Here is a 14,264-nt window from a genome sequence, read left to right on the forward strand (position 1 = left end):
ACAGGAGAGAATTCAAACCCACATTATTGAGAACCTTCATTCACTCATTTGCTCATACATTTCAAAATCATTTATTGAACTCCTGCTATATGTCAGACACTTGGACATTTCTACTAAAGATAACTTTTCTCCTCAAAAATCACCTCTAAATGTGACTAAATTACAGTAAAGTTCATCGAAAGCTGCTAGATGCACCTGTTCAAGTCAGATTTGTCAAAGACTCTGGAGACCTCAAAACTCAAGACAAAAACACCAGAGATTTGGTAAACTGGAGTATTGTTCCACCAGTAGTACTTGTACAGTGGGCATAGTGCTCCTTCTGGATCATGCATACATAATTATATACCTTTGTGTAAGTGGATGCACACTGGTACTATATTCCTCACAAATGGATTGTATATCTTACCAAATGTGTTTTGATTATTTTCTAGTTCACTGTACTTACATTCAAGCTTTATTTTCTCACTAAATCTCTCCATGTTGAAAGCCAGAAAGACATTTTCTATAAACATGAGTGAGCAAGTGAATGAGGATCCCAAGAGCTAGCCTTTAACCAAGTTCCCTATTGCCCATGTGCACAAATAACCACATTGCCACACCCACTATTACCCTCGCATTCGTCCAACCTTTGTTACCAGACTTCCTCCAACTTTTTTCTATACCTATTAAATGAAGTAGAAATACGTTTATATGTTAGCAAATTATCAGTGCTTTCTATCAAAAAAAAATTAAAGACATTTCCCTTTGCCACAGTCACTTGAAGGAATGGAGTCCAAACGATGACACATATATTATTCCACAGCTCACCCCTACAAGTGCAATTGCTGGAACTCTAGCCTCATCCAAGTCTCTCACTTCCTACTGAAGTGGGGAGGGGCTAATACCTGAAGGGTCCCCCAAATTATGGTTGTTCTTCACATCCCATGAGGCCTTGGCCCCCAGGTACTTGGGTGGAAGACAATAATTGTCCCAGTTTCTATTAAATAATTTAGAGTCTTCTAACTCCTTTGGATAAACACTATCTGGATTCCATCTTTTATAATCAGTCTCACCAACACCAACACATGTAGCATCAAAATGATATAAATACTTCATTGTGGGAAGGTCCATATTACCAAATCCCAAACAATAAAGGTTTTATTCCCCACATTGACCACATTGGGAAACAATACCAAAAGGTTCATGCAAGAAGCAACCTCGATGAATTTTTTTTTTTTTCATTTCTTTCTTTCTTTTTTTTTTTTGAGACAGAGTCTCACTTTGTTGCCCAGGCTAGAGTGAGTGCCATGGCGTCAGCCTAGCTCACAGCAACCTCAAACTCCTGGGCTCAAGTGATCCTCCTGCCTCTGCCTCCCAAGTAGCTGGGACTACAGGCATGCGCCACCATGCCTGGCTAATTTTTTGTATATATATTTTTAGTGGGTCAATTAATTTCTTTCTATTTTTTAGTAGAGACGGGATCTCGCTCAGGGTGGTTTCGAACTCCTGACCTCGAGCAATCCGCCCACCTCAGCCTCCCAGAGTGCTAGGATTACAGGCGTGAGCCACCACACCCGGCTTCTTTCTTTTTTTTTTTTTAATTTCGGCATATGATGGGGGTACAGATTTTAAGGTTTCAATAAATGCCCTTTTGCCCCTCCCCCCACAAGTCTGAGTCTCCAGCATGACCATCCCCCAGACGGTGCACATCTCACTCATTATGTATGTATATACCCACCCCCCGCCCCCCTGCCCAATACCCTATTACTGTAGTACCTATGTGTCCACTTAGGTGCTGCTCATTTAATACCAGTTTGCTGGTGAGTATATGTGGTTCCTTGATGAATTTTTTGATTCCGTGCAAGTTGCCTCTCCCATGGCAAAGTTGCATGAATGCCACTTGGACTGATCTATTACCCAATGTGTTAGATGAATGTATTAATATCAGAGTAGCCTATGGTACCAGGACAAGTATCTGTAATCCAGAACATTTCCTTTCATTAGTGCTCATATAAGGAACAAAGGCATCAATTCCAGAATTGATGAAACTCCCCTTTTTAGTTAGCTCCATGGCAAACCCTTGTGATCTTTTCTAACTCATTGTCTGTATAATTTTGAACATTACTAACACCAACCTTCCTTCAAATGGTATATCAACTGTCTCACTTTAAGGGTTATTAAAGAAGCTAAAGCCTGATGTCATTTGCACTAACATCTATACTGTAAAGGATGCGGTGTTAATTGTGCTAGGCCTGTGCAATCTATATGATCTTCCAGGAGGTCCACTGATGGGAAACAGTGGCTCCTGGAACATTGCAGGCTTAATGATTCATAAGATGCTATGTACCCAATTGAGTTCACGTCAATTTCTCAGATCTTTAGATTTTCCACCAGCTTTTCTCCCACCATCTTGGCATCACAGTTGAAGAAGTCCCACCCCCAATTCTGTAATGTATAATTTCCAAGCACATTGTCCTTCATTATTGTCATGGTTCCTGGCTACAGCTGAAGTGGCACCTGCTGCTACAGGAACAGGGTCAAATACAAGTTTGTCTCCTCAGTCTCTAAGGGAGAGATAAAGGAATGAACTCTGTCTGGAGGAACACTTACTTTGCTGGCCAATATATGGATTGTGGCCCAGTGACATTTCTTTAATTTCCTATTGACTGGAGTATACACTATGGCCCACTGTGAGAGGGCCACCCATTTTTCTTCCTGTCAGTAGGCAAGGCAACCATTTTGGGCTCCCCAGAGAGATAACCAATTTCTCAACAGAACTCAGTGCCCCTTCATGCAGCTTCTGTAATCATGCTCTAACCATATACACAGTGTTTGTTCCATTCAAAGTTGTCACAAAATGCCTTGGAGGCCAACCTGTACGCTTCCAGTAGTCTTCAGTTTAGTGTAGCTACATATTATGTCAGCTTCTTGAATCTCCACACCTCACACTTTCTCCCCCATGGAGAAAGTCTCTGGGCAATGAGGTTTCCTACCGAAAATGAAATTATGAGGGTAAAATCATTATTTGCAGTAGGGTGGTAGCCCAGTACCAAAAAGCTCCATCCTGGCTTCCCCTGCCTCTTTTGCTCTTGCCTCAATTTGACTCGATCACATGCTATCATGTCAATTGAATCTCTGAAATTATGGATCCCCCTTAGGCTAATATGGGATTAAGAGTTCAGATTTCAGAGCTAAAACTGCATTTTGTTTCTCTCTAAGCATTATTTTGCTGTTTTAAAAAAGAGGATAAAATATATCAGACGTTGTAAAGAATGAAAAAAAAGACAACATATCCAAATGCTTATTCTGCCACGTAGTGGGTACTTAATAAATGATAGCTATCATTATTATTAGCTTTAAAAAAATCCTGGTCAACTGGAACACCTTCAATAGCAGTCACTTTTCTGGGTGAATTTTGGCCAGCAATCCAAATACAGAGAAGTGTTTCTTCCATAATACTGTAGCCATTTTTAGAGACTTTTGGTCCTGAGTAGGACAAGCCTGGGTGGGCCCTAGCAGGTGAAATGTGCAGACAGTGTTAGTATGCACACCAACTTTCCCATCTATAACCAAGGGCAAGAAATCTTTGCTTACAAACACCAGTATCTTGCTTGTGAGGGTAGCATCCCGGTACATTCTCTGTATGGGCCGGGCCTTTTCCTGTGCAAAGTAAGCCCATGCTTCACATCTGTGTGTCAAGCCCTCATCCATGTTAGACAGAAATAATAAGCTCTTTAACAGTCCTCAAGTCTTTTCCTTTCTTATATTGCCAAAGTCATTGTGTAATACTCTTAAAACCATAAGACAGTACTCTTGGAGGGAAATCCATCTATTTCCATTTATTTTAGCAGTGGGCATTACGACATCCATACAAACCCTGGTCGACCCATAATTGAACTGTACAATTAAAATCAGACAATTTTATTGTATTTATACTTCAATGAAGCTGAAACTTAAAAAGAAGCAATGTGAATGTGTGTGTCTGTGTGCGAATGTATGTATGTATAATTTGATCACTTCTCACCCACAACCTTCACTGCAATCAATCTGATCTAAGCCATCTCCATCTCTGCTTGCATTGTTATCACAATAGCCTCTCAACTGTTCTCCTTGCCTCTACATTTGCACACCTAACTGTAGTCTCAAGGCAGCATTCGACATAAATCAAAACTTTCCAATGGTTCCATATTCCTCTCGGAGTAAAGATAAAGTCCTTATGGTGACATCATGCAATGCCCTCCACCGTGGGTACCACCTCTTGCCTTCTCACCTCACTTCCTTCTATTCTCGCTCTCACTCATTCTTCTCTAGGCCCACTGGTTCTTTACTATACCACAAGCATTTTAGACATGCGTTTACATCAGTGCCCCTGTGGGGCCTGGAACACTTCTCTCAGATATCCACGTCCTTCTCTCTCATTTCAAGTCTTTGTTCAAGTTTTTCTTTTTTTATGAGGCCTACCCTGATCACCTCATTTAGATCGCACTTCCCTGGCCAGACTCCCCATCTGCTTTCCCTGATCCTCTTTCTCATAACCTTTATCAACTTCTTTCACACTCTACTGTTTATTTGTTTATTGTGTCTCCTGACTCCGCCCATTTGAAGTAAACCCCACCAAGACAGGTATCCTCCTTTTTAATTCCCTGAAGGCATCCTCAGGCATGTAATAGTCACTCAACAAACCTTAATTGAGTGAGTGAATGTTGATTGTTCCTTTCTTCTTCAAACTCTGTCTTCTTTATGTTCTGTGACCAATATCTCTTGATCATTCTACCTTTCTGGTTGCCATTTCTCCAGTTTGTTTTTCATATTCCTGTTTCTAGCTATCTCCTACATGTGGGTGTCCCCCAAGGTTCTTTCATAGTCTGCTTTGTCACACCCATGTCTCTCGCTCCCACCTATATCATAACTCCCAAATAATACCTCTAGCCTATGTGTCTCCGCCAAGCTCTAGACACATTATAAATCCACCTACCTACCCAAAATCTCCACTAATGTGTCCCAAAGGCACTTGATACTCAACTTGTCCAAAAATGAATGCATTATCTCATATTTGTTGCATCAGAGCCTGTCCCTGTGTTCTCTCTCTCAGCACCACCCAAGTCAGAAATCTAGGCATCATCCTTGAATTTCCCCTCATCTTATTTACCCCTAATATTTCCTCGGTTACCAAGTTCTTTTGATGATTGATTATTCCCATTAAATATCTCTTAAACTATCCCTTGCTTTTTATCCCCACTACTACTGGGAAATATTTCAGTAATCCAGGAAAATAAATAATGAAGGCCTGAAGGAACTGGGCTCTTAGCTTTCGCTTTTGGCACCCTTCTATTTCACATCGCTGCTGGAATGTTTTTTTCTAAAAATCATAACCGACTAGGTCATGCCCCTTCTTAAATCCCTTCCATGGACTCTGGATATATCAGAATGAACATCTGGATTTTCAGTGCAACTCCTCATGTGGATCCTCTGCTCAAGTTCAAGAGCTTGTCTAATACTTTCTGAACATAAAACAGGACCCTTGCTTATAAATCCATAGAGAGATTTGGAAGCCATATACGAAAGTCACACCAAGAAATTAAATTGATGATCTCAAAGTCAATGTGGAGTGAAAAAATATAGTAAAGAACACTGGCTGTAGTTTCTGACAGCAAACTCTTCCTGTATGATAATCCTGTAGAAATCATATAAGCCCAATGACGTAGTTAGTTCTGAGGCCAAGAACTTGCAGACAGATGAGCAGGAGGAGGAAGAATCTTTGCACTGGCCATCATACAGAAGAATCACATAATACTCCCACTCCGTGGGGTTTGTATTTGTCCTTTCAGTTGTTGCAGGTCAAGCTCCATCCTGGAAAGTAAACTAATTCTCCTCTCAACTTGATGTTTAGGAAGGCATGGTCCTTGCCCAACAATCCAAATGGATTTAATATATATTACATTCTTGGAAATGATTCTATAGTGGTCTAGAGCTAGACACACAGAAATATTTTATTTTACAGTAAAATGGTTTCTTACACAATTGTCATTTAGAGCTTCATCCCAACTGGTTTACCAGGAAAGAAGATCTACACTGAAGTAAAAGGTAGGAGTTATGTTGGTCTAGTTATAAGTCCAGCCCTGGGATAAAAGGCAATGCCCTTCTCTGGGCAGACCTCCTCTGGAGAGATGGGCTGTGCCAGGGTCCAAGTCAGCTTGGATAATCACTCTGGCACAAACTATGGACTTTTTTTGTGACCCTCATCATTTGGAAGGAGCATCTGGGAACAACGCAACAGCCTTATGGAGTCCAAAGAAAGGAGATGAGACCCCTCTGTCAGATCTGAGCAGCAGAGTAAGGAATAGGTTTGAACGGATGTTTTTATATTCTCAGTGGTCTCACAGCATAGAAGCAGTGGTAGTATCAGGAGCTCTGGAGTTAGACCAACCTTAATTCAAATCCTGCCTCTGCCACCTACGAGCCCTGTGAATTTAATCTAACTCCTTAAATACCACAAGTTTTACTTCCTCATCTATTGAACTGAAATAGTTATATTCATGTAAAACGTTGTTGTAAAGATAGAGCGAGACCATGCTGTCAGTTAATGCAAGGCACAGGGCTTGGCAAACAATATTCTCTTGGTAAATGATAGTTTTCTTCTTCCCTTACCCAGCCATAGACTATATGAAAGGTGAGCCTGCAAAACCAAGGATCCTCAGGATCAGAGCTACCCCTTTTTGAACTGGCCTAGTTCTTACAGCAAAGTCTTTGTTCCTGTCTCTAAAAGACCAATTAGAAACAACACAATAGAGAGATGGAACACTTGTTAAGAAGGGGGCCTTAAAAAGGGACTAGTGTACCATTTTTAAAGTAAATATTTGTTTTACTTTTATCTAAAAAGTGTCCCATATTCATTTTAATATTGATAAGTTAAATGTCATCTAATATTAACAATATTCTCCAAATTGCTCTACAGATTCAATGTAATCTCTATCAAAATTTTAGCTGGCTTCTTTGCAGAAATTGACAAAAATTGACAAGTTGATCCAGAAAAACAACAATAAAATCTTGAAAGAGAAGAACAAAGTTGGAGGTCTCACACTTCCTGATTTCAAAACTTACTACAAAACTACATCAATCAAAACAACATGGTATTGGCATAAGGATAGACCTAAGTCTATCAATGGAATAAAATTGAGAATCCAGAAATAAACCCATACATTTGTGGTCCATTGATTTTCAACAAGAGTGCCAACACTATTCAATGGGAAAAGACTATTTTCTACAAATGATGTTGGGACAACATCCGTTGCACATGGATATTCACATGCAAAAGGATTAATTTGAATTCAGGCTACATACCATATACAAAAATTAACTCAAAATGGATCACAGACCTAAAACCAAAAGTATAAACTATAAAATTCTTAGAAGAATGCATAGGCATATATCTTTGTGACATTGGATTCAGCAATGGTTTCTAAGCTATCACACCAAAACCACAATCAGCAAAAGAAAAAATAGTTAAATTGGACATCATCAAAATTAAAAACTTTTATGCTTCACAGGACACCATCGAAAAATAGAAAAGAGAACAACACAGAAAACAGGAATAAATAATTGCAAATCACGTATCTGTTAAATGACTTGGATCCAGAATATATAAATAACACCTACAACTCAATAATAAATGACATATAACCCAAATTTTAAAAGTTAGCAAAGGATCTGAATACATATTTTTTTCTGAAAAAGATGTATAAATTCTCAGTAGGCACATAAAAAGATGCTTAATATCATTAGCCATCAAGGAAATGCAAAACAAAAACACAATGATATATATTCATCCTTCCTAACTGTAACTTTGTACCTATTAACCAATATCTCCCCATTTCTCTCACCTCCTCAGCCCTGGTAACCACCATTCTACTTTGTTTTTATGTATTTGACTTTTTTTAGATTCCACATATGAGATCATGCACTAATTTTCTTTCTGTGTCCAGTTTATTTCACTTAACATAATGAATAAGACTAGAGAACAAATGCATAATTCAATGATTATAGTTAATAATACTCTATTATATATTGGAAATTTGCTAAGAGAGTAGATTTCATGTGCTTGAACCAAAAAGAAGTAATAATAACCATGAGAGGAGATGGATATGTTAATTTTCTTGTCTATAGCAATCATTTCACCATGTATGTGTATAGGAAAACATCATGTTATAAAATATCGTGTATAAATACATACAATTTTTTATTTTAAGAAACAAAAGCACAATGAGACACCACTTAATACTCACTAGGATGGAATAATCAGAAAGACAGATAAACAAGTGTCGACAAGGATGTGGAGAAATTTGAGCCCTCATAAACTGCAGGTAGGAATGAAAAAATGTGCAACTGCTTTGGAAAATAATCTTCCAGTTACTTAAACAGTTAAACACAGAGTTACCCTGTGATATGTCAACTCCACCCCTAGGTATGTACCCAAGATAACTGAAAGCACCTGTATGAATAAAAACTTTACCTGTGTACAAGTAAAAACTTGTACACAAATATTCACAGAACCATTATTCATAGCAACCCCAAAGTGGAAACAACCCACATTTGTATCAACTGGTGAATGAATAAATAAATTGTGGTATATCCATACAATGGAATATTATCCAGCAAAAAAGAAAGTCATTATAAAGCAAAATATGACAGTTCCAGTTAACTCTGTATGCTCACCAACACTTGATATTGTCTTTTTTTTTTAATTTGGGCCATTGCATAGTGATACTATATTGTGGTTTTAATTTGCATTTTCCTGATGAGTAAGAATGTGGAGCACCTTTTCATATACTTACCCATTTCATATACTTAGCCATTATATTTTTGTGAAATGCCTCATCAAACATTTTGCCCATTTTCCCAGCATATTGTTTGTCCTTTTCTTATCAATTTATGAGAGTGAATTACATATCTTAGATATGAGGCTTCTATCACACAAGTATAAGGCAAATCTTTTCCCTCACTTTGTTCTTACTTTTTTATTACACTTTCTTAAAGTTTTCTTTTGATGAAGAGGAGATCTTAATTTTAGTAAGATACAATTTATCATTTTTGCTATTATAGTTAATGTACATTGTGTCTAATCTGAGAAATCTTTTCCTGTCCTAAGGTCATGAAAATATTCTATGTTATCTACTAGAAAAATATTTCTTAACTTTCAAATTTAGATTTAAATTCCACCTGGAGTTTATTTTTGTTGATAGTGTTGGGTAGGAATCAAGATTCATTTCTTTCCCACACTGATAATCACTTGGCCCCATGCCATTTACTGAGATGAGTTTTTTCTCCCTACTGCTCTTCTGTGCCTCCTTTGTCACGTACAAAATTTCCACGTGTGGGTCTGAATTGGTCTATTCTATTTCTTGTGCCTTGCACTACTAAACCACACAACCTTGATTACTATATCTATAATCCAATCAGGAAAAGACAGATGCTATATGATTCCACGTATATAAGGTACCTAAACAGAGACAAACAGTAGGATGGTGGTTGCCAGCAGTTGGAGGGAAGGGGAAATAGGGAGTTCTTGTTTAATGGATACAGAGATTCAGTTTGAAATGACAAAAAAGTTCTGGACATGAATTGGGGTGATGGCCATGCAACAGTGTGAATGTATTTCATAACACTGAACTGTACACTTAAAAAAAGTTAAAAGTTTATGTTATGTATATTTTCCCACAATGAAAAAATAATCTAAGTCTTCATAAAATAAAAAAATGAAGCACTGATTCATGCTACAATATGGATGAGCTTTAAAACACTGTGCTAAACGAAAGAAGCTAGACACCAGAGGCCACATATTGTATGATTCCATTTATAAGAAATGTCCAGAATAAAGAAAAAAGTAGATTAATTAGTGTTTTCCTAGAACGAGGGAAGGAGACTTGGAAGGAAGTAGAGAGTGACTGCCAAAGGGTACAGGATTTCTTTTTGAAGTGATGAAATTGTCTAAAATTGATTGTGGTGTTGGTTGCACAACTATTAATACACTAAAAACCATTGAATTTTACACTTTAAATTTGTGAATTATATTGTATGTAAATTATATTTTAATAAAGCAGTTATAATAAAAAATGATACATGTCCATTATAGAACCATAACAAAATTTAGAAAAGCAACAAGAACAAAAAGAAACTCCATTCACATTTAAAATTTTTCCCATGTTACCCAATTATCTTCCAGATTGATTAAGTCAAAAATCCTTATCCTGAAATAAAAGGCCTCTCATGATTCATCCCATTTACTTCTCCAACGTCATTTTTCATCACTTCCACATTGACAGCATATGTTTCAACAATAACAAAATGTTTTTAACAAACATTCCGTGCTCTCTTGCAAATCTATGCACTTGCAAACATTATTCTCACTGCTTGTAACTGTTGGTCCCTCCCTTCCTCATTTGATTAACTCATCCATCAGGATTCAGCTTAGGTATCACCTCCTACAGAAAGCTTTCCCTGATCACTGGGACACCTCTTTGGTGTCCAACAGTTCCCCATGCATATTTATAAAATCATTCACTGTACATAAATTTTAAAAATTAAAATTTAGAATTAAAAATATATGTCAACTTTAAAAATGAAAAATATTTGCACAGGGCCTCAAAGATCTCTGGGACAATATCATAAGGTTTAACATTATGTTCTTAAAGTCCCAGAAGAAGCAGAAATATAGATTGGTGCAGAAATAATTTTTGAATCAATAATTGTTGAAAACATAACAAAATTTGATCAAAGGCATACATTTACAGATTCAAGAACTCAGTGAATAGGCCGGGCATGGTGGCTCAAGCCTGTATCTTAGCACTCTGGGAGGCCGAGGCAGGCGGATTGTTTGAGCTCAGGGGTTCAAGATCAGCCTCAACAAGAAGGAGATCCCATCTCTACTAAAAATAGAAAGAAATTAGCTGGACAACCAAAAATATATATAGAAAAATATTAGCCAGGCATGGTGGCACATGCCTGTAGTCCCAGCTACTCAGGAGGCTGACGCAGAAAGATTGCTTGAGCCCAAGAGTTGGAGGTTGCTGTGAGCTAGGCTGACGCCACGGCACTCTAGCTGGGGCAACAAAGTGAGACTCTCTGTCAAAAAAAAAAAGAACTCAGTGAACACCAAACAGGGTAAACTTAAAGAAAATTACTTCCGGACAAATAATAAAACTGCTGAACACCAAAGATAAAGAAAAATCTTGAAAGTGCCTAGATAAAAATGATACAATATATGTGGTAACAATAATTTGGAGCACTGTGGATTTCTCATCAGAAACCATGGAGACCAGAAGACAGTGGAACACTGTCTTTACTTTTTTTGAAGCTCTTTTGTTCTTATTTTTACATTTTCAAAAAATAACTAAGGACATTATGAAAGTCAACAAGGAGCAGAGGAAATGATTCTGGTGAGATATGGAGTCTCTGCTATCTGAATATATTTCACAAAAGGTTCAGAATAACATTTTATATACTTTATTAAAAGTTCTAAGGTTAATGTATCATTTTAGCAGAAAGTTCAATTTTATTAATAGTTATATTAATTTTATTAATAGTTTTTCTTTTCTTTTAATTATTATTTTTATAGATTTGTGGGGAACATGTGCAGGTTTGTTGTGTAGATATTCTGCATAGCAGTGAAGTCTGGGCTTTTTGCATAACCCTCACCCAATTAATGTACACAGTACCCATTAGGTAATTTGTCATCCCACTTCCCTCTCCCACTCTCCCAACACTTCTGAGTCTCCAACTTCTATTATTCCACTCTGTATGTCCATGTTTAGCCCTATTATTTAGCCCCCACTTATAAGTGATAACAAAACAATGTCTTTAAATTGCTGAAAGAAAAAAAAATTGCTAAACCAGAATTCCATATCCAGCAAAAATATCTTTCAGGAAGGAAGGCAAAATAAAAAAGCTTTAAAAGAAATATTACAAGAAGTTTTTCAGGCTGAACAAAAGTGACACCAGAGAGAATCTTGTAACTTCAGGAATGAAGGAAGAGAAGCAGAAATAGTAAATATCTGAGTAAATATAAAAGACTTGTTTCCTCCTCTTAAGTTCTTTAAAATATGTATGACTGTTGAAAGCACAAATTATAACGTTTTCTGATGGAATTTTAAATATGTATTTAGATATACTGATGCAAATTTTAAAAGAGGGTAAAGTGGTCATAAGGCTTCACAATAAAGGTCAGTTGAATTTTGAAAAATCCAGCCCTGTAACCAACACAACAGTCAAGATACCAAGCAGCTCCAAGATAATGAACATAATCATCACCTCCAAAAGTTTCCTTGAGCCCCTTTGTATTCTTTTCCTCCCTTCCTTTGCTACCTCTCCAGGCAACCAATGATATGTTTTCTGTCACTATAGAGTAGTTTGCATTTTCTAGATTTTATATGAATGGAATCCAGCAGTATGTGCCCTTTTTGGTCTGGCTTGTCTCACTCAGTGTAATTATTTTGAGATTCATTAATGTTGTGTGTATCGAAATATGCTGGTATATATTAGTGAATTGATTCCTTTAGGGAAGACCAAGTCTACCTACACATAATATACATGCATGAAGTGTAAGTTAGAGGTAAAGATTCTGTGAGAAAACATTTGGAATGCTATCTGCACAGTTCTTGGTACTACATTGTGCATACACAGATGTAGGTGAGATAGCACCGCTTTTGGGGGGGACAGTGTATTTTCATGGAAAAAGCCCAGGTTCTGGGGTCAAATGCACATGATTATACTAAATCCATCATTTATTGGCTGAACAACCATGAGCAAGTTATTTTTTGTCTCTCTAGTACTTAACTTCCTCATCTTTTAAAAATAGTGATAATGACAGCACAACATACAGTTGTTGTGGGCATTAAAATGAGACCACATATATAAAGCATTGAGCATGGAGTCTGACACACAGCAGATAATTAAAAGTGTTAGCTCCTTTTCTGGTCCACCCATTTTTATTTGAGGAAAAATTCTTATTCTTTAAAAAAAAAGAATAAGAATGAGCTTAATTGTAATATCATAGTGCCATCTGGTGACCATATGGAACGATTACATTATATGTATGGGATACTTCATTTCTAACACAATTCTACAATATGTAAATCTCTCGTGTGTTCTGGCTAGTATGGCAAGGACAGAGAGTGAGGGCTGTACTTGAGGACTGTCCTGCTGAGCTACTGGAGACCCCTCCCTTGGCGAGGCATCCTCTCACGTCAGGAGGAAAAATGAGAGGAACTTCCCCCTCTTAACCTACCCTAGGATGAGCAGATGGCAGATTGAGTGTGTAAGCAAATGAGTGCAGTCCTCACATCCATTTGACGCTAAGGGAGACACTGGGAGAGGGGAGTTGATATTTTCTCTTGTTTGGCAGTGTCTGCCCTTGAAAGATCTGGCTACTTACTGTAACATTGGCCTTGAGTCCAATCCCAGTTGAGGGGTTTTGAAATCAAGTAACCCCAATAGCATGCAACTGTCCCTAAATATGAAATAAAAGAAGGCCCCTTTCCATTCTCCCAACTACTTCACCACCCGGACAAAGAACTGCACCATCAGCGTGCAGCCCAGGCCTCTGAATCCATCAGACTTATACCTGGACTCGGGTTTCATGAAATACCTCCACCTCCCACCTCCCACCTCCCACCTCCCACCTCCCACCTCCCACCTCCCACCTCCCACCTCCCACCTCCCACCTCCAGTGGCTTCGAAACAAGTCTCACCAGATAGCCACTCTTGCCATCTCTCCCGTGCTATCAATTCAAATACAGACTGGTCAATTTATTGAATATGAACTTTATTGCAATTTGGTGTATGTAAGGCAGTGTGGTGAAGGCACTGCAGAAGTTACACAGACTGGAAAATGTGGTAGGAAATGAGCGAGCTAAAATAAGACTACAAAATATATATTTTTTTAATGAATGCGTGCTGGACTATACTAAGTACTACAACTATGTTTCTTTTTCATCATTGCAGAAGCATTGAAATATTGTTGAAGGTGGGGGTTTGGGGTGGAATTAGGGAAGGCTTCATGGAGGAGGTGGCATTTATGCTGGGCCTTGAGGGAGGGGTAGAATATCAATAGATGAAGATGGAGGGAAGAACATCTCATAATGACTGAGTCTAGAGAAAATTCTGCAGAAGTACTGAAAAACAAGAGGGCGAACAAACACCCTTGGGGAGTGAAGCTTCCCAACTGAGGGAAAAGCCTGAGAAGCCTGGGCTGGGACCAAGTCTCAAGCCCCCAGATGGGCTCTTTAGTACCA

The sequence above is a fragment of the Microcebus murinus genome, chromosome X (genome assembly GCF_040939455.1).
Source record: "Microcebus murinus isolate Inina chromosome X, M.murinus_Inina_mat1.0, whole genome shotgun sequence".
In the NCBI taxonomy this organism is placed as follows: Eukaryota; Metazoa; Chordata; class Mammalia; order Primates; family Cheirogaleidae; genus Microcebus; species Microcebus murinus.